The sequence below is a fragment of the Canis lupus genome, chromosome 12 (genome assembly GCF_003254725.2).
Source record: "Canis lupus dingo isolate Sandy chromosome 12, ASM325472v2, whole genome shotgun sequence".
NCBI lineage: Eukaryota > Metazoa > Chordata > Mammalia > Carnivora > Canidae > Canis > Canis lupus.
The window spans coordinates 2,098,259-2,125,214 of NC_064254.1; the positions used below are offsets into that span (position 1 = coordinate 2,098,259).

General features: G+C 37.6%; 1 pseudogene; it reads left to right on the plus strand.

Annotated features, from left to right (window-relative positions):
- Nucleotides 1-841: 841 nt before the first annotated feature.
- LOC112641844 (putative high mobility group protein B1-like 1) lies at nucleotides 842-26,581 on the plus strand (annotated as a pseudogene).
- Nucleotides 26,582-26,956: the final 375 nt, after the last annotated feature.

A 26,956-nucleotide genomic window follows, 5' to 3' on the forward strand; every position in this document is an offset into this window, starting at 1 on the left:
GGCCTCCATTCTGGTGGAAGTGATGTCAATTATCCCATCACAAGCAGACCAGAGCACACTTACTTAAAACTTGCCACATTCAGGCCAGAGACAAAGCACTGCCCACAGAAGGCAAGCAGAGCCTCTGTAGATGGCAGGCCTGAAGGATAGTCAGCCAAAACACAATAACAGAGCACACAAAGCACATATAAGAGACATTTCCTAAGCTCCAGGCCCTGGACACTACGTGATCTCTTCTTCATTAAGCCAAAATTTTCAGGAGCAGGAGACATAATTTCTAACACAGAGAAGGGAGAGGCTTAGACAAAATTCAAAGATGGAAAAACTTATGCCAAATGAAAGGACAAGATAAGGTCACAGCCAGAAATCCAGAGCAAAACAGATATAATAACATACCTGATGGAGAATTTAAAGTGGTACAAGTATACTCACTGGGGTTAAGAAAAGAATAGAAGACAAGACAAAAAGGAGATTCTTACCACAGATATAAGAGGTTAAAAAAAGTTGATCAGAGATGAAGAGTGCAATCAATTATATTGGATACAGACTCGATTCAATGAACACAGGCTGGAAGAAGCAAAGGGACAAATTAGTGACTAGAAGACAAAATAATGGAAAATAATGAAGGTGAACAAAAGAGAGAAAAGAATTATGCAAAGTGAGAATAGACTTAAGGAATTCAGTTACTCCATCAAACATAATAACATTCATATTATAGGAGTCTCAAAACAAGAAGAGGGAGAAAAGGGAGAACATTTATTTGAAGAGCTAATAGCTCATACCTTCCCTATTCTGGGGAAGGAAACAGACATCCAGACCCAAGAGGCACAATTGGGTCTTGATGGCAGAACTGCCATCAAACACGACAGGAGTTAGACCAACAGTAACACATATTGTCACTAAACTGGCAAAACATAGTGATAAAGAAAAAAATTTTAAAGCAGCAAGACAAAAGAAGAAGTAACATAGAAAGGAAAACCCATAAGACTAGCAGGAGATTTTTCAGCTGAAGCTTTCCAAGCCAGAAGGCAGTGCCATGATATATTCAAAGTGCTAAGTGAGAAAAATCTGTAGCCAAGTATACTCTATCCAGCAAGGGTATCTTCAGAATAGAAGGAGAGAGAAAGTTTCCCAGGCAAACAAAAACTAAAGGAGTTCATGGCCACTAAACCACTCCTGCAAGAGGTATTAAAGGGGACTGTGATTGGAAAAGAGAGACCAAAAGTGACAGTAAAAAAGTAGAAAACACAAAATAGTAAAAATGCATATATCTATAAAAAATAAGTAAAAACTCACAAAAAGGATATAAAATATAATAACATACTTAAAACATGGAGAGGACAAGAGAAAAGAATGTCTTCAAACTAAAATGACCATAAACTGGGCGGGGCAAGATGGCAGAAGAGTAGGAGGGTCCCCAAGTCACCTGTCCCCACCAACTTACCTAGATAACTTTCAAATCATCCTGAAAAACCTATGAATTTGGCCTGAGTTTTAAAGAGAGAACAGCTAGAATGCTACAGAAAGAAGGGTTTTTGCTTCTAACAAGGTAGGAAGATTGAAAAAAAAAAAAAAAAAAAAGAATCAAGTGGGGGAGGGGCCCCCACTAGGAGCTAGGCTAACGCTGGGTGGCGAAAGCCTCTGGGACAGGAAAGCCCAGAAGTGGGAACTTTAAAAATTCACACCAGATTCTTTCCCTAGAAAGAAGAACTCACCACAAAAGAAAGAATCAAAAACAGTACTCTCTGCCACAGAGTTACAGAATTTGGATTACAATCTGATGTCAGAAAGCCAATTCAGAAGCAATTATAAAGCTACCGGTGGCTCTGGAAAAAAGCATAAAGGATTCAAGAGACTTCATGACTGCAGAATTTAGATCTAATCATGCCAAAATTAAAAAATCATTTAAATGAGATGCAATCCAAACTGGAAGTCCTAACAAGGAGGATTAATGACATAGAGGAAGGAGTGAGTGACATAGAAGACAAGTTGATGGCAAGGAAGGAGGCTGAGGAAAAAAGAGAAAAACAATTAAAAGACCATGAGGAAAGGTTAAGGGACATAAATGACAGCTTCAGAAGGAAAAATCTACATTTAATTGGGGTTCCAGAGGGCGCTGAAAGAGACAGAGGACCAGAAAGTGTATTTGAACAAATCATAGCTGAGAACTTCCCTAACATGGGAAGGGAAACAGGCATTCAGATCCAGGAGATAGAGAGGTCCCCCCCTAAAATCAATAAAAACCGTTCAACACCTTGACATTTAATAGTGAAACTTGCAAATTCCAAAGATAAAGAAAAGATCCTTAAAACATCAAGAGACAAGAGATCCCTAACAATTATGGGGAGAAGTATTAGGTTAACAGCAGACTTCTCCACAGAGACCTGGCAGGCCAGAAAGGGCTGGCAGGATATATTCAGGATCCTAAATGAGAAGAACCTGCAGCCAAGAATACTTTATCAGCAAGGCTCTCATTCAGAATAGAAGGAGAGATAAACAGCTTCCAAGATAGGCAGAAACTGACAGAATATGTGACCTCCAAACCAGCTCTGCAAGAAATATTAAGAGGGACTCTGTAAAAGAAAGAGGATACCCAAAGAAATAAGCCACAAAACAGGGACTGAATAGATATTATGATGACAATAAATTCATATCTTTCAATAGTAACTCTGAACGTGAATGGGCTTAATGATCCCATCAAAAGCCGCAGGGTTTCAGATTGGATAAAAAAGCAAGACCCATCTATTTGCTGTCTACAAGAGACTCATTTGAGACCTAAGGACACCTCCAGCCTGAAAATGAAAGTTGGAGAACAATTTACCACTCAAATGGTCCTCAAAAGAAAGCAGGGGTAGCCATCCTCATATCAGATAAATTAAAGTTTATCCCGAAGAGTATAATAAGAGATGAAGAGGAACACTCTATCATACTTAAAGAATCTATCCAACAAGAGGACCTAACAATCATGAATATTTATGCCCCTAATATCGGAGCTGTCAAGCATATCAATCAATTAATAACCAAAGTTAAGACATTCTTAGATAATAATGCACTTATACTAGGAGACTTTAACATGGCCTCAGTGTCCATCAAAAGATGAATGGTTAAAGAAAATGTGGTCTATGTATACAATGGAATATTCCTCAGCCATTAGAAATGCACATACCCACCATTTGCTTCAACGTGGATGGAACTGGAGGGTATTATGCTAAGTGAAGTAAGTCAATCAGAGAAGGGCAATCATATGGTTTCACTCATACGGAGAAAATAAAAAGTAGTGAAAGGGATTATAGGGGAAAGGAGAGAAAATGAATGGGAAAAATCAGAGAGGATGACAAAACAGGAGAGACTCCTAACTCTGGGAAACGAACAAGGGGTAGTGGAAGGGGAGGTGGGCAAGGCGTTGGGGGTGACTGGGTGATGGGCACTGAGGCGGGCACTTGAGGGTTGAGTACTGGGTATTATACTATATGCTGGCAAATCAAACTCCAATAAAAAATTATACATAGTAAAAAAAACACCCTCCCAATAAAATCCAGTTAAAAAGTGTGCAGAAGACACGAACAGACATCTATGTATATATACATATACATACATTTCTCCAAATACACACACATACATACATTCACACAAGGGAATATTATTCAGCCATAAAAAGGAATGAATCTTGTCATTTGCAACAATGTGAATAGATCTAGAGAGTATAATGCTAAACAAAATAAATCAGTCAGAGAAAGACAATACCATATGATTCCACTCATATGTGGAATTTAAGAAACAAAACAAACAAACAAAAAGGAAGACAAATCAAAAAACAAACTATTAACTATAGAGAACAGAGGGTGACCAAAGGGGAGATTGGTGGGAGGATAAGTGAAATAGATGATGGGGGTTAAGAATACACTTATCATCATGAGCATTGGGTAAAGTATACAATTGTTGAATCACTACCTTGTACGCCTGAAACTAATATAACACTATATTAACGATGTTGGAGTTAGAATTAAAAACTTAGTAAATATTTTTTAAAAACAAAAAGGCAACCTACTGAGGGGGAGGAGACATTGCAAATAATATATATGATAAGTGACTAATATCCAACATATATAAAGAACTTATACGCAACTGATAAATTACTGAACTCTACATCTGAAACTAATACTATATGTTAACTAATTGATTTTAAATAAAAATAAATTAAAAAAAGAACTTCTACAACTCATCACCCCCCTTCCCCAAAAAATTCACTTAAAAATATTCAGAGGACCTAAACAGACATTTTTCCAAAGAAGACATAAATGGCCAAGAGACACATATAAAGATGCTCAAAATCACTAATTATCGTGAAAATGCAAAACAAAACCACAATGGGCTATCACCTACACCTGTCAGAATAGTTAAAATCAAAATGATAAGATATAGCAAGTGTTGACAAGAATGTGGAAAAAGAATCCTTGTAAACTATTGATGGGAACTAAATTGCTGCAGCCACTGTGTAAAACCATATGGATTTTCCTCAAAAGATTAAAAATAGGGACACTTGGGTGGCTCAGCATCTGCACCATCTGTCTTTGGCTCAGGGCATGATCCTGCAGTCCTGGGATCGAATCACACATCGGGCTCCCTGCATGAAGCCTGCTTCTCCCTCTGCCTACATCTCTGCCTTTCTCTGTCTCTGATGAATAAATAAATAAAATCTTTTAAAAAAGCATTAAAAACAGAACTACCCTATGATCCAGTAATTATACTATTGGATATTTACCCAAGGAAAATGAAAATAGTAATAGAAAAGATATATGAAAACACCCCTACGTTTATTGCAGCATTATTTACAATAGCCAAGATATGGAAGTAACCCAAGTGTCCATGGATAGATGAATGGATAAAAACGTGATATCTGTCTATCTTGGAATATTGCTCACCTATAAAAAGGTCAAGATCTTGTCATTTGCAACAACATGGGTGGACCTACAGGGTATAATGCTTAGTGAAATAAACCAGTCAGAGAAATATGAACAAGTTATGATTTCACTCATATGTGGAATTTAAGAAACAAAACAAATGAATAAATAATGAAAAAAGATAGATAAACAGACTCTTAAATATAGGGAACACAGTAGTGGTTGCTGCAGGGGTGATTTATGGGGGAAAGGGTGAAATAGATAAAGGGGTTATGAGCACATTTTTTTTAATGTTTCAACTTTTTATTTAAATTCTAACTAGTTAACATATAGTGTAATATAATTTCAGAAGAATTCAGTGATTCATCATTTACAATACCCAGTGAAAAGCACACTTATCTTGAGTACTGAGAAATGTATCAAATTGTTGAATCTTTATATTGTATATCTGAAACTAACTTTATGTCTTTACTATTTTTCAATTAAAAAAAGAAAAAGAAATGATTACCTACCAAAAAGGTTTTGCAGAAAATACTGCTGAAGATCATCATGTAGTCCTATATGTCATTCAGATGATTTAAAATTTTTTAAGGACAAGTGACTTAAATAAATGAGATAAATACAAGGATTTAAATAGCTGAGATATAGTTATTCTTACTCAATTGATCTGGCTATTATAATACAACTCTGTTATATCCTCATTTATTTTTGTTTTATATTTTCATCTTTCTTCTTGCTAGAGATAAATCTTTGTTTTTTTCTCAGCCAAATGCCTGATAAGGAGGCTTGGATTTATGTACATAATCACCATTGGTACTATTTGAGCAGAAGGCTTTTGTCCGGCTGTCCTCCTAAGTACTTTGGCCATCTTTGGATTGTTACTTTTGATGTTGCATCTCATCTTCTTCCTCTAAAATAGGAAGACCAGACTACTTGCTTTTGTTTTAGCTGTCATGTATAGTAACACTAATTCTCCATTTGTTGTACATGCCCTCATAGAGATCAATAATAGTGACTTATTGCTAACTCAGCTGCTCATTTTTCAATGTCCTTAAATATTCTACAGCAGGTATGTCTACCACTCCATTCTTTTTTGAAATGTAACTTGATTTGTATTTCTATAAAACATTGTTTCTTATCTCCCCACCCCCAAACTCTCATTCTCTCTCTCTCTCTCTCTTTTTTTTTATTGGAGTTCAATTGGCCAACATATATAGCATATCACCCAGTGCTCATCCCATCAAGTGCCCATCACCCAGTTATTTATTTTTGTCCTCATATTTTTCCACTACTGAATATTACTTTGACATTAAGCAAAGGATTATATATGACATACATAAAATCATAATTAAGACAATGAGAAAAATTGTCTTAAATTTCAAAAGTGATATGGAATTATTACTGAGAAAGAGAATATGACAAACTATATTTCCTATTCTGTTATATTTGCCTAAAATTCTAAATAGGTTAGTCAATAGTAGCAAAAATGCCTCTGTGTAAGACATGGTCTTGTATATAAAACAAGAAAACATAGGAGAAATTGTACACAACTATGTTTCACACAGCTTATTGTGGAAAGGGGAAACACTTTTTTTAAATATTATAAAGCAAATAAAAATGGAAAGTAAACATCAAAGTAGTCCAATGCCATATTCTTGCAAGAAGCATTTTTAGAGTATAATATAAATCTTATGCAAGTAATAACTTGAATGATACTCCACTGGTGAACAATTTCCATTTTGCATCTGGACAGTCCTTGATTATTTTCCCAACCATAAAAAGTTACTCACGTATTGACAGTCTTAGTAAATATCAATTTTTAAAGTACTTACTATGAATCAGAATTATAATCAGTATAGGTTGGATCCTACTCTAGTCCTAAGACCCCTAGTTGGTGCACCTTAAAATTCATTCACTATGAATATTAATAGCCTTTTAGAATTCTACAGCAATATGTTTCTTTAAAAAAGCTTTTATTTCATTATTACACAGAGTGGCCAGTATGAGAGTATCAGTTTTTAATCCTATTGTGTCATCTTTTTCAACTTTTAGAATGTAAATATCACATATATTAAATGCTAATTCTTGGACATATTTTTGAAATAAATGACATTCTAATGACATATAGAAAAGGATGGATTGAAGTGAGCTAGGAGTTGGAATTGTGAGGTTAGAGAGTACAGCAAAATTTAAACTACATAGAAAACATCTCACCTGGGAGCATTACTGATAGAAGAGAAAAATATAGGGACACAGAGATTCTCCAAAATTAGAGTGCATGGGTGAAAATGAAAAAGGAGAATCTTTCTTCTTATTGGAAAGAAATATCTAATGAGAGAGGTTATCAAACTGAGAACTTTGGGACCATTTATAATTATGGAGTGAGAAGAAAAGAGATGTCAGGTTGACCAGACCTGACAGAATAATAGATTCAACTCTTAGCTATTGCACCCTGGTGTCTGCTCTATCTTTGTGGCTCAAATACTTTTCTTAGGAACATTAGACATGTGGACTTATACACACACACACACACACACACACAAATAATAATAGCAGTAAACAAGTAAAACTTACTATTTTGTGTCTCATTATTCATACATAAATTTGTATCTTGACCTATTTGCTGAGTCACCATTTCAGGAAGGAGTTCTTTTCAGGTCGTTCAATTGTAATCTAAAGGAAATTCCCAACTCTATTCTGAGCTGTGTTGGCAGGATTCTGAAATGTCTTTGTGTTCCTTATACAAGCACAGAAATGAGTGATTTTACCACCCAGGGCAAAATCCTGGATTAGACAGAAGCTCAGTCACATGCACCAGTAGCATGAAGGTATCTTAACACTGCTCTCTGTAGCTAGGTGGAATATGGACTTATTCCAGAAGCAAGGGTACTCTGGACTTTGGACTTTATAGACTCATAAAACATTTTAGTTGCAATTGTTCATTTAGTCATTTGAATACATGCAGTTTGTTTGTTTGTTTGTTTGTTTTTGGTCTCTGTCTAGATCTCCAGTGAATAGAAGTGGTAAGTGTGGATATCCGTTTTGTTCCTGAACTTAGAGGAAAGATTAGATATTTTCATTATTTATTATGATATTATTTTCATAAATGGCCTTCATTAGTTGAAAACATTCCCTTCTAGTGTGTTAAGTGTTTTGTTTTTTAATTAGGAAAAGACATTGGATTTTGTCATTTTTTTTCTTCCTTTGAGGTGATAATGTGTTTTTTCTCATCATTCTCTTAATATCGTGTATTATATTGATTGGTTTTTGTATGTATGTAAAACCTTTTTTAAGGTTTTTCTTAAAGTTTTGAAAAGCTATTAGCCAGAATCATGGTGTAATAAGATACAATATTTTTCCTTTTTTAAAAAAGTGAATACATGTGTAGAGTTAAGAAGCTATTGCACATTTATGATTTAATAAAATAATTCTAAAGGAAAAAAAATAAGGTTTTTATCTGCCAAGTACAATATCTGGACTTCCTCAGGAACAATTGCTATTTATTTTTTCCCCTATGTATTAACAATGCTTTCTGCTTCATTGCTTGCTTCATGACTCTTTTGTTGAAAACTAGACATTTCTAGTGAAGGGGACCATAAGAGAATGGGGAAACTAAGTGCAAAAAATTAGAGAGGAAGACAAACCATGAGAGACTCCTAACTCTTGGAAACAAAGGGTTGCAAAAAGGGAGGTGGGTGGGGGGATGGGGTAACTAGGTGATGGGCATTAGGGAAGGCACATGATGAGATGAGCACTGGGTGTTATATGCTGGTAAATTGAATTTCAACAAATTTTTTAAAAAAGAAAGAAAACTAGATATTTGAAATATTGTGATGTTTCAACTCTAGAAATGTTGTTGCTGCTTGTATGTTTATTTAAAGACTTTTTTTAAAGCCTAATTCCTCAAATTTACATTTTTGTTTGTTTGCTGTAGCCATTGAAATCTCATTCAGCTTGCTTGGTCATTAGCTAATGATTGAACAGAGAACATTTTTGGCACCAAAAAGAAATCCCAGTCTTTGACAAGGAGCTGTATGTGTATATTGAGGCTGTACATGTACATTAAGTGCTCAGGCAGGCAGTTTACAGCACGCCTTGTTTTCACTTTCTGCTTGCATCAGGGTCAGCAATAAGTGAAAGATCAAGATTGTTTTCAGGTCTTTTCTGAGCATACACACAACTATACAGAGTCTCTAGCTGAGCCTACAACATAGCTGTGCAGATTCTCAGAGCCATATGGGAGCTTTTGAAAGACTATATAGGGGCAGCCCGGGGGGCTCAGTGGTTTAGCACCGCCTTCAGCCCAGCGCCTGATCCTGGGGACCTGGGATGGAGTCCCAGGTCGGGCTCCCTGCATGGAGCCTGCCTCTCCCCTCTGCCTGTGTCTCTGCCTCTCTCTCTGTGTGTCTCTCATGAATAAATAAATACAATCTAAAAAAAAAAACAAGACTATATACATCCCATTCCTCAAACTTTATACATTGCCTTCTCCAGGTCTAGAATTAGTACTTCTCTAAGAAAGTTTGATTTGTGTTAATAAGAAGTAATAGTAAATGACCAAAATTGTACACTTTCCATTTTAATCCCATATGTAAATAATTGTAAATTATCACTACAAGAAAAGTTGAACAACCAATTACTTTTCTTCTAGTCATCAAAGAATTGAGGTTGCAGAGCAACCATACTCTCTTCGCCCCCTCATGTCCAGAAAGACATGGCTCTACAATTTTCTCAGGACTCCTATAACAAAGTACCACAAAGTACCACAAAGTCACATGAGTGACTTTACTCATTTTTTAAAAGATTTTATTTATTCATTCATGAGAGACACAGAGAGAGGCAGACACATAGGCAGAGGGAAAACAGGTTCTCTTCGGGGAGCCTAATGCAAGAGTAAATCCCAGGACCCTGAGCTGCAACCTGAGCCAAAGGCAGACGCTCAACCACTGACCCACCCAGGTGACCCATATCTTTACTTTTCAATGGCATTTTACCTCACAGTATTATACTATATTTAGCCCTATAGGCACAATAAAATTTTAAATTATTAGCCTGACTAGGCTGTTTTCCTACTTAAAGATAATCAAATATGAAGAAATATTCCTCAAATTTATAGATTCTTGTGATTCAAAATTCAACCAATATTCATAGCATAGTATTCAAAATCTTAACTATCTCTAAATTGGGGAACAAGGCATGGAAACATATTTCCAACACAAACACGCCCTGCACAGCCATACTTTTCCTTTTTAAGAAAAGTTTTTATCTTTATTAATTTTGTAGTAACTCTGCATTGTTATATTTCCCCAAAACATATTTTTTAAAAATTTTATTTATTCATGAGAGAGAGAGAGAGGCAGAGGCAGAGGCAGAGGGAGAAGCGGGCTCCATGCAGGGAGCCCGAAGTGGGACTCGATACTGGGACCTTGAGATCACACCCTGAGCTGAAAGTAGATGCTCAACCACCAAGCCACCCAGGCATCCCCCAAAACATATTTAATTAAAAGATTGTAAATCTGGCAAAGATCAAGAATTTTGCAGTAAATATCTATATACTCACAATCTAATTTCTATCGTTAACATTTAACTCCATTTGTTTATTAACTCTGCATCCTTCTATCCATTCATTTATCAATCCATTCAGTTTGACATCACTAATAAAAAACTTCAGTACTCATATAATTAACTATAATTATTGATTTGTTTTCAATTTTTTCTTTTTTTTAATAAATTTATTTTTTATTTGGTGTTCAATTTGCCAACATATAGAATAACACCCAGTGCTCATCCCATCAAGTGCCCCCGTCAGTGCCGGTCACCCAGTCACCCCCACCACCGGCCCACCTCCCCTTCCACCACCCCTAGTTCGTTTCCCAGAGTTAGGTGTCTCTCATGTTCTGTCTCCCTCCCTCATATTTCCCACTCATTTTTTCTCCTTTCCCCTTTATTCCCTTTCACTATTTTTTATATTCCCCAAATGAATGAGACCATATAATGTTTGTCCTTCTCCGATTGACTGATTTCATTCAGCATAATACCCTCCAGTTCCATCCACGTCGAAGCACATGGTGGGTATTTGTCTTTTCTAATGGCTGAGGAATATTCCATTGTATACAATTTTTTTCTTATGATGTTAAATTTACATTTGATGACTTCGTGAGAAAAATCAGGTCTGCTCTGTAGTATCTACTGATTTCTGTGACACAAATACTTTCACCATGGTCAGCTTCAAGCTACCAATTGTGTTATCTCTGAAAGCACATAAATGATGCACATAATCAACTCTCATGTCATTTTGTAGATTTAAAAAAAAATTACTTTGAGAATAACCGAGGAATGGAATTGCTGGGTTAGACTTCAGGTTTATGGATATAATTTAAAAGAAACTCCTATATCTTATTCCAAAGAACCAGTTTTTCCAAAGTTCCATTTCACACTCCCTACAAAATATATAAGATCTCGTTAGACTTTTTTTATTTTTGCCAATTTTATTCTTCCTGGTGATTGTATTCTGCTTTGAATTAACATTTCTTAGATGACTAATAAAGTTGAACATGACTTTTTGTACATGTTGGCAATTTGGATATCTTATTTTTTGAAATATCTTTTTAAAACTCAGCCGATTTTTATCAAGTCATCTGTTTTTAAATTGTGTATGCTGTAGAAATCTTTATCTTTGGATATAAGTATTTTATCAGTTATATATTTTGAAACTCTTTTCTCTCAATCTGTGGTTTGCATACTTATTTTATTTTGTGTCTTTTGATGTGCAAGAAGTTTAAATTTTTATTAAGTTTAATTTATCATTTTATCTTCTGTGATTTTATATCTGGAAATTGTTAGAATGTGTTTGCCTATTTTAAGTTATAAAGAAAGATATGTACTTATATATACTCTAAAAATGTTATGTCTTAAGCGTTTATGCTTGGATTTCTAATTGCTTTTATTCTTATGACTCTGATTTTTAAAAGTATTGTTGACTATAATATGAAGCAGAGATGAGGACTCTTATTTTTTAAAATACAGATATCTACCCAAATTTGGGGGGAACATTTTATTGAAAAGATGTTTTTTTTCCTCTGGAATGCTTTGGCTTCTTTGTCAAAATTCAAATAATTATATATGTGAGTGACAATTTCAATTAAATATATATGTTTGCTGATTCTTACATTAGTGCCACAATTTCTAGATTACTATAGCTTTATTATAAGTAATTAATTTGGATGTCTTTGGGTTTTTAAATTTATTTTAGATATTCTAGATGCTTTGCATTCCCCAAAATTTCACAGTTGGAGTATTGTAAATTTTTGTACTATACATGAAATTGCAATAAAAACTATATATCATTGGGGGGCTAGATTGACATTTAAAATATCTTGATACTGGGATACCTGGGTGGACTCAGCGGTTGAGTGTCTGCCTTTGGCTCAGGGCATGATTCTGGGATCCGGGATAGAGTTCCACATCAGGCTCCCCGCTGGGAGCCTGCTTCTCCCTCTGCCTATGTCTCTGCTTCTGTGTGTGTGTGTGTGTGTGTGTCTCCCATGAATAAATAAATAAAATCTTTTTTTAAAAAAATCTTGAATCTTGCAAATCATGATCTTAATATATTTATCCATGCATTTAGGTCTTCTTAATATCTCTCACCTTATTTTTGAGTTTTAAAAAAGGATTATATCAAGAGTTATAAATGGTTATATTACATACCAAAGTAAAGCATTTGTAACTTTATTATTTTTTTTAATTTTTATTTATTTATGATAGTCACACAGAGAGAGAGAGAGAGGCAGAGACACAGGCAGAGGGAGAAGCAGGCTCCATGCAACGGGAGCCCGATGTGGGATTCGATCCTGGGTCTCCGGGATCGCGCCCTGGGCCAAAGGCAGGCGCCAAACCGCTGCGCCACCCAGGGATCCCCATTTGTAACTTTATTAAGTAAATGGAACAAATTAATCATTAAGGCAAAGGCATTCTGAAAAATAAGTAGACACAAGACATATTAAGAATTTTTTTGTGTGTGTATTTTTTATTGGAGTTTGACTTGCCAACATATAGCATAACACCCAGTGCTCATCCTGTCAAGTGCCCCTGCTCAGTGCCTGTCATCCAGTCACCCCAGTCCCCCCGCTCACCTCCCTTCCACCACCCCTTGTTCATTTCCCAGAGTTAGGAGTCTCTCATGTTCTGTCACCCCCATTGATATTTCCCACTCATTTTCTCTCCTTTCCCCTTTATTCCCTTTCACTATTTTTTATATTCTCCAAAAGAATGAGACCATATAATGTTTGTCCTTCTCTGATTGACTTACTTCACTCAGCATAATACCCTCCAGGTCCATCCATTTTGAAGCAAGAGGTGGGTATGTGATGTTTCTAATGGCTGAGTAATATTCCATTGTATACATAGACCACATCTTCTTTATCCATTCATCTGTCGATGGACACTGAAGCTCCTTCCACAGTTTGGCTAGACATTGCTGCTATAAACATCGGGGTGCAGGTGTCCCAGCATTTCACTGCAGCTGTATCTTTGGGATAAATCCCCAGCTGTGCAACTGCTGGGTCGTAGGGCAGGTCTGTTTTTAACTCTTTGAGGAACCTCCACACAGTTTTCCTGAGTGGCTATAGCAGTTCACATTCCCACCAACAGTGCAAGAGGATTCCCTTCTCCACATCCTCTTCAACATTTGTGGTTTCCCGTCTTGTTAATTTTCCCCATTCTCACTGGTGTGAGGTGGTATCTCAATGTGGTTTTGATTTGTATTTCCCTGATGGCAAGGGATGCGGAGCATTTTCTCATGTGCTTGTTGGCCATGTCTATGTTTTCCTCTGTGAGATTTCTGTTCATGTCTTTTGCCCATTTCATGATTGGATTGTTTGTTTCTTTGCTGTTGAGTTTCATAAGTTCTTTTTAGATCTTGGATACTAGCCCTTTATCTGATAGGTCATTTGCAAATATCTTCTCCCATTCTGTAGGTTGTCTTTTAGTTCTGTGGACTGTTTCTTTTGCTGTGCAGAGGCTTTTTACCTTGATTAAGTTCCAATAGTTCATTTTTGCTTTTGTTTCCCTTGCCTTCTTAGATGTATCTAGGAAGTTGTTGTACACAAGCTAACCTTGCACCTAAAGGAACTGGAGAAAGAACAGCAAATAAAACCTACACCCAGCAGAAGAAGAGAGTTAATAAAGATTCGAGTAGAACTCAATGAAATAGAGACCAGAAGAACTGTAGAACAGATCAACAAAACCAGGAGTTGGTTCTTTGAAAGAATTAATAAGATAGATTAAACCACTAGCCAGCCTTATTAAAAACAAAAGAGAAAAACGTTAATTAATAAAATCATGAATGAAGAAGGGAGATCACAACCAGTACCAAGTAAATACAAATGGTTTTAAAAATGTATTATGAATACCTATATGCCAATAAATTAGGCAATCTAGAAGAAATGAATGTATTTCTGGAAAACCACAAACTACCCAAACCGGAACAGGAAGAAATAGAAAACCTGAACAGGCTGATAACCAGGGAGGAAATTGAAGCAGTTATCAAAAACCTCCCAAGACACAAGACTCCAGGGCCAGATGGCTTCCCAGAGGAATTCTAGCAAATGTTTAAAGAAGAAACAATACCTATTCTACTAAAGCTGTTCTGAAAGTTAGAAAGGGACAGAGTACATCCAAACTCATTCTATGAGGCCAGCATCACCTTAATTCCAAAGCCAGACAAAGACCCCACCAAAAAGGAGAATTATAGACCAATATCCCTGATGAACATGGATGCAAAAATTCTCAACAAGATCCTAGCCAATGGGATCCAACAATACACTAGGAAGATTATTTACCATGACCAAGTGGGATTTATCCCTGGGATGCAAGTTTGGTTCAACACTCATAAAACAATCCATGTGATTGATCACATCAACAAGAGAAAAACAAAACCATATGACCCTATCAATAAATGCAGAGAAAGCATTTGTCAAAATACAGCATCCATTCCTGATCAACACTCTTCAGAGTGTAGGGATAGAGGGAACATTCCTCAGCATCTTAAAAGGCATCTACGAAAAGAAAAGCCCACAGCAAATACCATTCTCAATGGGGAAACACTGGAGCCTTTCCCCTAAGATCAGGAACACGACAGGGATGTCCGCTCTCACCACTGCTATTCAATATGGTGCTAGAAGTCCTAGCCTCAGCAATCAGGCAACAAAAGAAATAAAAGGCATTCAAATTGGCAAAGAAGAAGTCAAACTCTCCCTCTTTGCAGACGACATGATACTGTACCTAGAAAACACAAAACACTCCATCCCAAGATTGCTAGAACTCATACAGCAATTTGTCCGTGTGGCAGGATACAAAATCAATGCCCAGAAATCAGAGGCATTTCTATACACTAACAATGAAACTGAAGAAAGAGAAGTTAAGGAGTCAATCCCATTTACAATTGCATCCAGAAGCATAAGATACCTAGGAATAAACTGAACCAAAGAGGTAAAGGTTCTATATCCTAAAAACTATAGAACACTTCTAAAAGAAATTGAGGAAGACACAAAGAGATGGAAAAATATTCCATGCTCATGGATTGGAAGAATTAATATAGTAAAAATGTCTATGCTAACCAGGGCAATGTACACGTTCAATGAATCCCTATGAAAATACCATAGATTTTCTTCAAAGAGTTGGAACAAATCATCTTAAGATTTGTGTGGAATCAGAAAAGAGCCCGAATAGCCAGGGGAATATTGAAAAAGAAAACCAGGGCCGGACGCATCACAATGCCGGATTTCAGGTTGTACTACAAAACTGTGGTCATCAAGACAGTGTGGTACTAGCACAAAAACAGACCCATACATCAATGGGACAAAATAGAGAACCCAGAAATGGGCCCTCAACTCTATGGTCAGTCATTATTCCACAAAGCAGGGAAGACTATCCACTGGAAAAAGGACAATCTCTTCAATAAATGGTGCTGGGAAAATTGGACATCCACATGCAGAAGAATGAAACTGGACCATTCTCTTACACCATACACAAGGATAAACTCAAAATGGGTGAAATACCTAAATATGAGACAAGAATCCACCAAAATCCTTAGAGGAGAACACAGGCAACACCCTTTGGGAACTTGGCCATATTAAGAATTCAATTCACTAGGAATGAACACAGTTCTGAACTTCTATGTGTCAAATATTAAAATTAACATATATGACTACAGTTGAAAGAATGCAAAATTTATAAAACCAGGATCACTGTAATGGGTTTTATTAAAATTTACTCTATATTTATAAATTTAGTAGATATTATTTAATTGAAGATGTAGGAAGATTCCAATAAAAAATATAACAAGTTAGATATTGTAATTTCATTGATTTAGGTTACATCTAAAATAACATTCTTAGATTTTTGAGTTTTGGCCGATATATACAACTCTGTTTCTACAAACCCAAAAAGGAAGAGAATTTTTATCATTCCAGATAGCTTCCTTATGCCCCTTTCCAGTCCACTCCTCTACCCTGAAGCAAATATTGTTTTGATTTCATTCACCATAACTGTTTAATTTTAAATCTACCAGAAAATTGTTTTTTTTTATTGGTATTATTTCATTATGTTAATATATGACAAATGTTTATCCATTTACCTAATGACATTTATGTTATTTCTAGTGTTTGACCTTTATGAGTAATTCTGCCCTAACACTGTTGTACAGCTCTTTTGTGGGTATTTGTTTATATTTTGCTTGGGTAAATATCATGAGTGAAATTACTACCTCATAGCAGAGAAAAAAGCTTAAATTTGTAAGACATTGGCAAATTGACTTCCAACTGGTTGCACCATTTTATATCCCCACCATTGGTGTTTGAATTTATCATAGTACAATGTAAAAACCAGGGAATTACCATGGATACCACCCCTCACATCTTATTCAGATTTCACCAGTTTCACCTGCACTTGTATTCGTGTGTGTAGTTCCATGCAATTTTATCACGTGTGTGAATTCATATAACCAACAGCTCAATCACAACACAGAGCTTTTGCATCACTACAATGGTTTCCCTCATGGTACCCCTTTAAAGCCATACTATATTTTCATGTTCATTCTTTTCCCAGCTCCTAACTCCTGGCAATAGGTAAACTGTTCTCCATCTTTATGATATAACCGTTTTGAGAATAAGTTTTTCTGAGCATGCATATTGAGAAAGGTGAAGAATTTGGACCATTAGTGAAATTACCATACAACTCAGGAATACAGCACATTAGAAAGTGACAACTACTGAGGGAAAAGAAAATATTAGCAATAGGTGGGGACTATTGACAGCTGCAAGAGAGAATGGGGTTCAATTTGAGTGGGTCAAACAGGGCTTTGAGAGAAGATAATACCTGAGTAAGAATAGGAGAGGTCAGGGAGTTATCTAAGTGGATTTCTGGAAGAAGAAATTTCCAGTCAGAGGAAACAACTACAACAAAGTCTGTAAGATAGGAACATGCCTGCTGTTTTTAAGGAATGGAAAGAGGCTGATTTGACTGGTGTAAAGGAGCCAGGAGTATAATAATTGAAGAAAAGGTCAGAAAAGTAACAAATCATATAACATGCACATAATATTATACCAACATTATTAGATATAAGAATATATTTAAGAACCAATGCATTTAAGAACCAAAATATACAGAACATACAATTTAAAAAGGTATGTAATTCACATTATCATCAGCATCATAAAATACTTAGGAATAGTATTCTTATATATTTTGGTAAACTCATTAAAAAATAAAATAATAAACTCATTAAAAATAATTAATAAACTCATTAATGCCAATAATTTGTGGAATTTTTTGTAGTTGCTAAATATACAATTATTTCACTTGAATAAATACTAAGAAAAAGGCTCAAAACTTCAGTATGTTTAAGTTCAAAATTTATGTTTAAAATACCTATTATTAAAAGAGATATAAATGGCCACAAAATTGTTCTATGAGTTCAGTGAAATCTCAAACAAAACTTAAACATAAAATTTCTGCTTTGGATCAAGAAAGAGTAACAGGGGTTTCAAACAACAACAAAACGGAATAAAATATATGAAACAATGATTATTGAGACATTGGGCATCAGACATCAAAGGACAATGATAACTGAGAGATGGAAAACAAGTGAGGAAGGCCCTACAATTGTCCCAGCTGACTTCCTAGAGAGTTTCCAGGAACCCCAGAAGAATCTACCTTTCTTTCTGACTTGTAGATCAATTTAGGAATTCAGGGAAACCAAAGTGGCTAGGGTTTGCAAAGTGCCAGAGAAGAAATAACTGTACAAGCAGAGGGAAAGAATATCACAGAGATCTATAGAGTGCTCCCCTTAAGTCTCCATGTGAGCACTGAACAGTGTATATAGATGAAACTACCCAAGGTTGGAGAAGGAATCACCTGGGAAGAATTGGGGGAACAGTCAATGGAATCCACACAAGGTCCAGAATAGTCCTAGTTTCCAACAGTTAAAGTGAAAAACCTCACAACTCAAGACATCAGGTAGAGTACTGAGGACAATTTTACTTTAGTAGTGGGGAGAATTTAGCTCTACACTAAAAATAGTTTCAGATTCTGCCTAACAATCCTAAAACAATACCCAAAAGGATCAAATCATACCAAGAAACTGTGTTTTAGAACAAACCTCAAAACTACTTATGGAATGCAAAAATATCTATCATCTAATAAGGGAAATTCCCAGTGTTTGACATCCAATTGAAAATTACCAGCCATGCAAAGAAACAAGAAAATATGACCCAGAAATAGGAGAAAATTCAATCAGTAGACAAGTATAACCAGAAATGACATAGATGAGAGAGTTAGTAGATACATTAAAAATAAATATAACTATATTTCATATGTTCAACAAGCTAGAGGAAAGATTGACCATGTTAAGTAGAAACATGGAAAGTATATGTTAAAAGACTCAAATCAAAATTCTAGACAGGATAACTAAAATGTTTGGCATGAAAACTATACTAGATAGGATTAGCTGCAGGTTAGGCATTGCAGAAGAAAAGATTAGTGAGTTCAAAGACAGAATCAATCCAAAATGAGATACTGAGAAGATAGGAAGTTGGGGAAAAAAATAAAGAATGCATCAGTGAGCTGTGATATAATTCAAATGGTCCAGAATGTCTGATTTGAAGAAATAATGTCCCAAATTTTTCTCATATTTGATGCAAAACAAATCCAAAGATTTGTATCTCTACCAATACTAAAAACAAAGAAAACTAAACCAAATCACATCAAAAGCAAATTTCTCAAAACCAATGACAAAAAAAAAAAAAAAAAAAAAAAAATCTTAGAGGCCAGAGAAAAAAGTAACATTATATAAAGTGGAATGAATATAAAAATGGAAGCAGATTTCTTACTTAAAATAGTGTAAACCAGGTATGAGAGGAATAATATTTTTAAAGTATGAAAAGAAAAAAAATCATTGCCATCTTAAGGTTTATGTGATTTCAAGAAATACCAAGTAACTAAAACAATCTTGAAAAAAAATAACAGGGGAGGAGCAAGACGGCGGAAGAGTAGGGTCCCCAAATCACCTGTCTCCACCAAATTACCTAGAAAACCTTCCAATCATCCTGAAAATCTATGAATTCGGCCTGAGAATTAAAGAGAGAACACCTGGAATGCAACAGTGAGAAGAGTTCGCGCTTCTATCAAGGTAGGAAGACGCGGAAAAAGAAATAAAGAAACAAAGGCCTCCAAGGGGGAGGGGCCCGCGAGGAGCCGGGCTGAGGCCGGGGCGAGTGTCCCCAGGACAGGAGAGCCCCGTCCCGGAGGAGCAGGAGCTGCACCGACCTTCCCGGGCGGAAAGGGGCTCGTGGGGAGTTGGAGCAGGACCCAGGAGGGCGGGGATGCCCTCGGGTTCCCCGGGACAGAAACAGAGCAACTGCGCGCCCAGGAGAGTGCGCCGAGCTCCCTAAGGGCTGCAGCGCGCACCGCGGGACCCGGCGGGACCCGGAGCAGCTCGGAGGGGTTCGGGCGGCGGCTCCGCGGAGGGGGCTGCGGGGCGGGAGCAGCTCGGAGGGGCTCGGGCAGAGGAAGAGGCTCCGTGCGGAGGGGGCTGCGCGGCCCCGGGAGCAGCTCGGAGGGGCTCGGGCAGAGGAAGAGGCTCCGTGCGGAGGGGGCTGCGCGGTTCCAGGAGCACCTCGGTGGGGCTCGGGTGGCAGCTCCGCGGAGGGGGCTGCGGGGCGGGAGCGCGAATCCACCAGCGCAGGCTCCGGAGCACAGGGCGCCGGGACACAGCCCAGGATCCGGCCTCCCCCGGGACAGGTAGAGGCCGGGAGGGCCCAGGACCCCAAGGACGCTCCTGCCCCGAGCTGAGCAGATCAGCGTCCCAGCCCCGGAGCCTCCAGGCCCTGCAGACGGAGTTCCTGCCGGAGCTGAATCCAGGTTTCCAGAGCTGCCCCGCCACTGGGGCTGTTCCTCCTGCGGCCTCACGGGGTAAACAACCCCCACTGAGCCCTGCACCAGGCAGGGGCACAGCAGCTCCCCCAACTGCTAACACCTGAAAATCAGCACAACAGGCCCCTCCCCCAGAACACCAGCTAGACTGACAACTTCCAGGAGAAGCCAAGGGACTTAAAGTACACAGAATCAGAAGATACTCCCCGGTGGTTCTTTTGTTTTGTTTTGTTTTGTTTGTTTTTTTTGTTTTGTTTTGTTTTGTTTTGTTTTGCTTTTTGATTTGTTTCCTTCCCCACCCCCTTTTTTTTCTCCTTTCTTTTTCTTTCTCTTTTTCTTCTCTCTTTTATTTTTTCGTTTTTTTTTCTTCCCTTTTTTTTCTCTTTCTCTTTTCTTTCCTTCTTTCTCTCCTCTCTTTTTCTCTTTTTCCCAATACAACTTGCTTTTGGCCACTCTGCACTGAGCAAAATGACTAGAAGGAAAACCTCACCTCAAAAGAAACAATCAGAAACAGTCCTCTCTCCCACAGAGTTACAAAATCTGGATTACAATTCAATGTCAGAAAGCCAATTCAGAAGCACTATTATACAGCTACTGGTGGCTCTAGAAAAAAGTATAAAGGACTCAAGAGACTTCATGACTGCAGAATTTAGAGCTAATCAGGCAGAAATTAAAAATCAATTGAATGAGATGCAATCCAAACTAGAAGTCCTAACGACGAGGGTTAACGAGGTGGAAGAACGAGTGAGTGACCTAGAAGACAAGTTGATAGCAAAGAGGGAAACTGAGGAAAAAAGAGACAAACAATTAAAAGACCATGAGGATAGATTAAGGGAAATAAACAACTGCCTGAGAAAGAAAAACCTACGTTTAATTGGGGTTCCCGAGGGCGCCGAAAGGGACAGAGGGCCAGAATATGTATTTGAACAAATTCTAGCTGAAAACTTTCCTAATCTGGGAAGGGAAACAGGCATTCAGATCCAGGAAATAGAGAGATCCCCCCCCCTAAAATCAATAAAAACCGTTCAACACCTCGACATTTAATAGTGAAGCTTGCAAATTCCAAAGATAAAGAGAAGATCCTTAAAGCAGCAAGAGACAAGAAATCCTGACTTTTATGGGGAGGAATATCAGGGTAACAGCAGACCTCTCCACAGAGACCTGGCAGGCCAGAAAGGGCTGGCAGGATATATTCAGGGTCCTAAATGAGAAGAACATGCAACCAAGAATACTTTATCCAGCAAGGCTCTCATTCAAAATGGAAGCAGAGATAAACAACTTCCAAGACAGGAAGGAACTGAAAGAATATGTGACCTCCAAACCAGCTCTGCAAGAAATTTTAAGGGGGACTCTTAATATTCCCCTTTAAGAAGAAGTTCAGTGGAACAGTCACCAAAAACAAGGACTGAATAGATATCATGATGACACTAAACTCATATCTCTCAATAGTAACTCTGAATGTGAACGGGCTTAATGACCCCATCAAAAGGCGCAGGGTTTCAGACTGGATAAAAAAGCAGGACCCATCTATTTGCTGTCTACAAGAGACTCATTTTAGACAGAAGGACACCTACAGCCTGAAAATAAAAGGTTGGAGAACCATTTACCATTCGAATGGTCCTCAAAAGAAAGCAGGGGTAGCCATCCTTATATCAGATAAACTAAAATTTACCCCAAAGACTGTAGTGAGAGATGAAGAGGGACACTATATCATACTTAAAGGATCTATTCAACAAGAGGACTTAACAATCCTCAATATATATGCCCCGAATGTGGGAGCTGGCAAATATATCAATCAATTATTAACCAAAGTGAAGAAATACTTAGATAATAATACACTTATACTTGGTGACTTCAATCTAGCTCTTTCTATACTCGATAGGTCTTCTAAGCACAACATCTCCAAAGAAACGAGAGCTTTGAATGATACACTGGACCAGATGGATTTCACAGATATCTACAGAACTTTACATCCAAACTCAACTGAATACACATTCTTCTCAAGCGCACATGGAACTTTCTCCAGAATAGACCACATATTGGGTCACAAATCGGGTCTGAACCGATACCAAAAGATTGGGATTGTCCCCTGCATATTCTCAGACCATAATGCCTTGAAATTAGAACTAAATCACAACAAGAAGTTTGGAAGGACCTCAAACACGTGGAGGTGAAGGACCATCCTGCTAAAAGATAAAAGGGTCAACCAGGAAATTAAGGAAGAATTAAAAAGATTCATGGAAACTAATGAGAATGAAGATACAACCATTCAAAATCTTTGGGATGCAGCAAAAGCAGTCCTAAGGGGGAAATACATCGCAATACAAGCATCCATTCAAAAACTGGAAAGAACTAAAATACAAAAGCTAACCTTACACATAAAGGAGCTACAGAAAAAACAGCAAATAGATCCTACACCCAAGAGAAGAAGGGAGTTAATAAAGATTCGAGCAGAACTCAACGAAATCGAGACCAGAAGAACTGTGGAACAGATCAACAAAACCAGGAATTGGTTCTTTGAAAGAATTAACAAGATAGATAAACCATTAGCCAGCCTTATTAAAAAGAAGAGAGAGAAGACTCAAATTAATAAAATCATGAATGAGAAAGTAGAGATCACTACCAACACCAAGGAAATACAAACGATTATAAAAACATATTATGAACAGCTATACGCCAATAAATTAGGTAATCTAGAAGAAATGGACACATTCCTGAAAAGCCACAAACTACCAAAACTGGAACAGGAAGAAATAGAAAACCTGAACAGGCCAATAACCAGGGAGGAAATTGAAGCAGTCATCAAAAACCTCCCAAGACACAAGAGTCCAGGGCCAGATGGCTTCCCAGGGGAATTGTATCAAACGTTTAAAGAAGAAACCATACCTATTCTCCTAAAGCTGTTTGGAAAGATAGAAAGAGATGGAGTACTTCCAAATTCGTTCTATGAGGCCAGCATCACCTTACTTCCAAAACCAGACAAAGACCCCACCAAAAAGGAGAATTACAGACCAATATCCCTGATGAACATGGATGCAAAAATTCTCAACAAGATACTGGCCAATAGGATCCAACAGTACATTAAAAAAATTATTCACCATGATCAAGTAGGATTTATCCCTGGGACACAAGGCTGGTTCAACACCCGTAAAACAATCAATGTGATTCATCATATCAGCAAGAGAAAAATCAAGAACCATATGATCCTCTCATTGGATGCAGAGAAAGCATTTGACAAAATACAGCATCCATTCCTGATCAAAACTCTTCAGAGTGTAGGGATAGAGGGAACATTCCTCGACATCTTAAAAGCCATCTATGAAAAGCCCACAGCAAATATCATTCTCAATGGGGAAGCACTGGGAGCCTTTCCCCTAAGATCAGAAACAAGACAGGGATGTCCACTCTCACCACTGCTGTTCAACATAGTACTGGAAGTCCTAGCCTCAGCAATCAGACAACAAAAAGACATTAAAGGCATTCAAATTGGCAAAGAAGAAGTCAAACTCTCCCTCTTCGCCGATGACATGATACTCTACATAGAAAACCCAAAAGTCTCCATCCCAAGATTGCTAGAACTCATACAGCAATTCGGTAGCGTGGCAGGATACAAAATCAATGCCCAGAAGTCAGTGGCATTTCTATACACTAACAATGAGACTGAAGAAAGAGAAATTAAGGAGTCAATCCCATTTACAATTGCACCCAAAAGCATAAGATACCTAGGAATAAACCTAACCAAAGAGGGAAAGGATCTATACCCTCAAAACTATAGAACACTTCTGAAAGAAATTGAGGAAGACACAAAGAGATGGAAAAATATTCCATGCTCATGGATTGGCAGCATTAATATTGTGAAAATGTCAATGTTACCCAGGGCAATATACACGTTTAATGCAATCCCTATCAAAATACCATGGACTTTCTTCAGAGAGTTAGAACAAATTATTTTAAGATTTGTGTGGAATCAGAAAAGACCCCGAATAGCCAGGGGAATTTTAAAAAAGAAAACCATATGTGGGGGCATCACAATGCCAGATTTCAGGTTGTACTTCAAAGCTGTGGTCATCAAGACAGTGTGGTACTGGCACAAAAACAGACACATAGATCAATGGAACAGAATAGAGAATCCAGAAGTGGACCCTGAACTTTATGGTCAACTAATATTCGATAAAGGAGGAAAGACTATCCATTGGAAGTAAGACAGTCTCTTCAATAAATGGTGCTGGGAAAATTGGACATCCACATGCAGAAGAATGAAACTAGACCACTCTTTGCACCAGACACAAAGATAAACTCATAATGGGTGAAAGATCTAAATGTGAGACAAGATTCCATCAAAATCCTAGAGAAGAACACAGGCAACACCCTTTTTGAATCGGCCATAGTAACTTCTTGCAAGATACATCCACGAAGGCAAAAGAAACAAAAGCAAAAATGAACTATTGGGACTTCATCAAGATAAGAAGCTTTTGCACAGCAAAGGATACAGTCAACAAAACTCAAAGACAACCTACAGAATGGGAGAAGATATTTGCAAATGACATATCAGATAAAGGGCTAGTTTCCAAGATCTATAAAGAACTTATTAAACTCAACAGCAAAGAAACAAACAATCCAATCATGAAATGGGCAAAAGACATGAACAGAAATCTCACAGAGGAAGACATAGACATGGCCAACATGCACATGAGAAAATGCTCTGCATCACTTGCCATCAGGGAAATACAAATCAAAACCGCAATGAGATACCACCTCACACCAGTGAGAATGGGGAAAATTAACAAGGCAGGAAACAACAAATGTTGGAGAGGATGTGGAGAATAGGGAACCCTCATACACTGTTGGTGGGAATGTGAACTGGTGCAGCCACTCTGGAAGACTGTGTGGAGGTTCCTCAAACAATTAAAAATATACCTGCCCTACGACCCAGCAATTGCACTGCTGGGGATTTACCCCAAAGATACAGATGCAGTGAAACGCCGGGACACCTGCACCCCGATGTTTATAGCAGCAATGGCCACGATAGCCAAACTGTGGAAGGAGCCTCGGTGTCCAACGAAAGATGAATGGATAAAGAAGATGTGGTTTATGTATACAATGGAATATTACTCAGCTATTAGAAATGACAAATACCCACCATTTGCTTCAACGTGGATGGAACTGGAGGGTATTATGCTGAGTGAAGTAAGTCAGTCGGTGAAGGACAAACATTATATGTTCTCATTCATTTGGGGAGTATAAATAATAGCGAAAGGGAATATAAGGGAAGGGAGAAGAAATGTGTGGGAAATATCAGAAAGGGAGACAGAACGTAAAGACTGCTAACTCTGGGAAACGAACTAGGGGTGTTGGAAGGGGAGGAGGGCGGGGGGTGGGAGTGAATGGGTGACGGGCACTGGGGGTTATTCTGTATGTTAGTAAATTGAACACCAATAAAAAATAAATAAATAAATAAATAAATAAATAAATAAATAAATAAATAAATAAAAAGAAAAAAAATAACAAAGATACTGTGTCTGGCTCCCACTCTCACAGACATTGCAGTGCAATGAGCTCCAGAGAGACAGTTCCAGGGCAAGTGAGAGCCAGATGGCACTGGGCAGTTCTATTCCTCACTGAGACAATAATTAAACACGTGCAGAGGAGATCCTAAGAAGCTGAGAGGATAATGTCATCATACACATTCTTTGTCCAAACTTGCCAGGAGGAGCACAAGAAGCACCTAGATACTTCAGTCAACTTCTCAGAGTTTTTAAAGAAGTGCTCAGAGAAGTGGAAGATCATGTCTGCTAAAGAGAAAGGAAAATTTGAAGACATGGCAAAGGCAGATAAGCCCCATTATGAAAGAGAAATTAAAACTTATATCTCCTCTAAAGGAGAAACAAAAAGGAAGTTCAAGGATCCCAATTCAGTCAAGAGGCCTCCCTCAGCCTTTTTCCTGTTCCTGTTTTTTTTTCTGAGTATCACTCAAATATCAAAGGACATCCTGATCTATTCATTGGTAATGATGCAAAGAAACTGTGAGAGATGTGGAATAGCACTGCTGCAGATGACAAGCAGTCTTATAAAAGGAACTGCTAAGCTGTTAATTGCTAACTGCTAAGGAAAAATACTAAAAGGATATTGTTGCATAGCAAGCTAAAGGAAAGCCTGATGCAGCAAAAAAGGAAGTCATCAAGGCTGTATAAAGCAAGAAAAAGAAGGAAGAGGATACAGAGTGGCATTCAGTTAACAGAACAATTATTTAATATAAGTTGCATCAGAGACAACTGATGATGGAAACGACTATCTCATATATAATTAATTTGTGCTGTGTACCAACAAGAACCTGGCTTGAATTTCCATGCCAATTTACAACCCCCATACTGTACCAGACAAGGTTAGTGACTACTAAAATATCACAGGACAGAGCTCTCTAAAGACACATTTGGTAGTGTGTTAACGGCAAAAAGACACTGTACAGTTTAAAAACATATCTTACACTGCCTTAAATTTCTAAATAAATACAATTTTTAATATAAAAAAACTCACAAAGATGGTGGATTCACACTTCATAATTTAAAATCTCACCACAGAGCCATAGTAATCAAAACAGAGTGGTATTGGCATAAGGATAAACATAT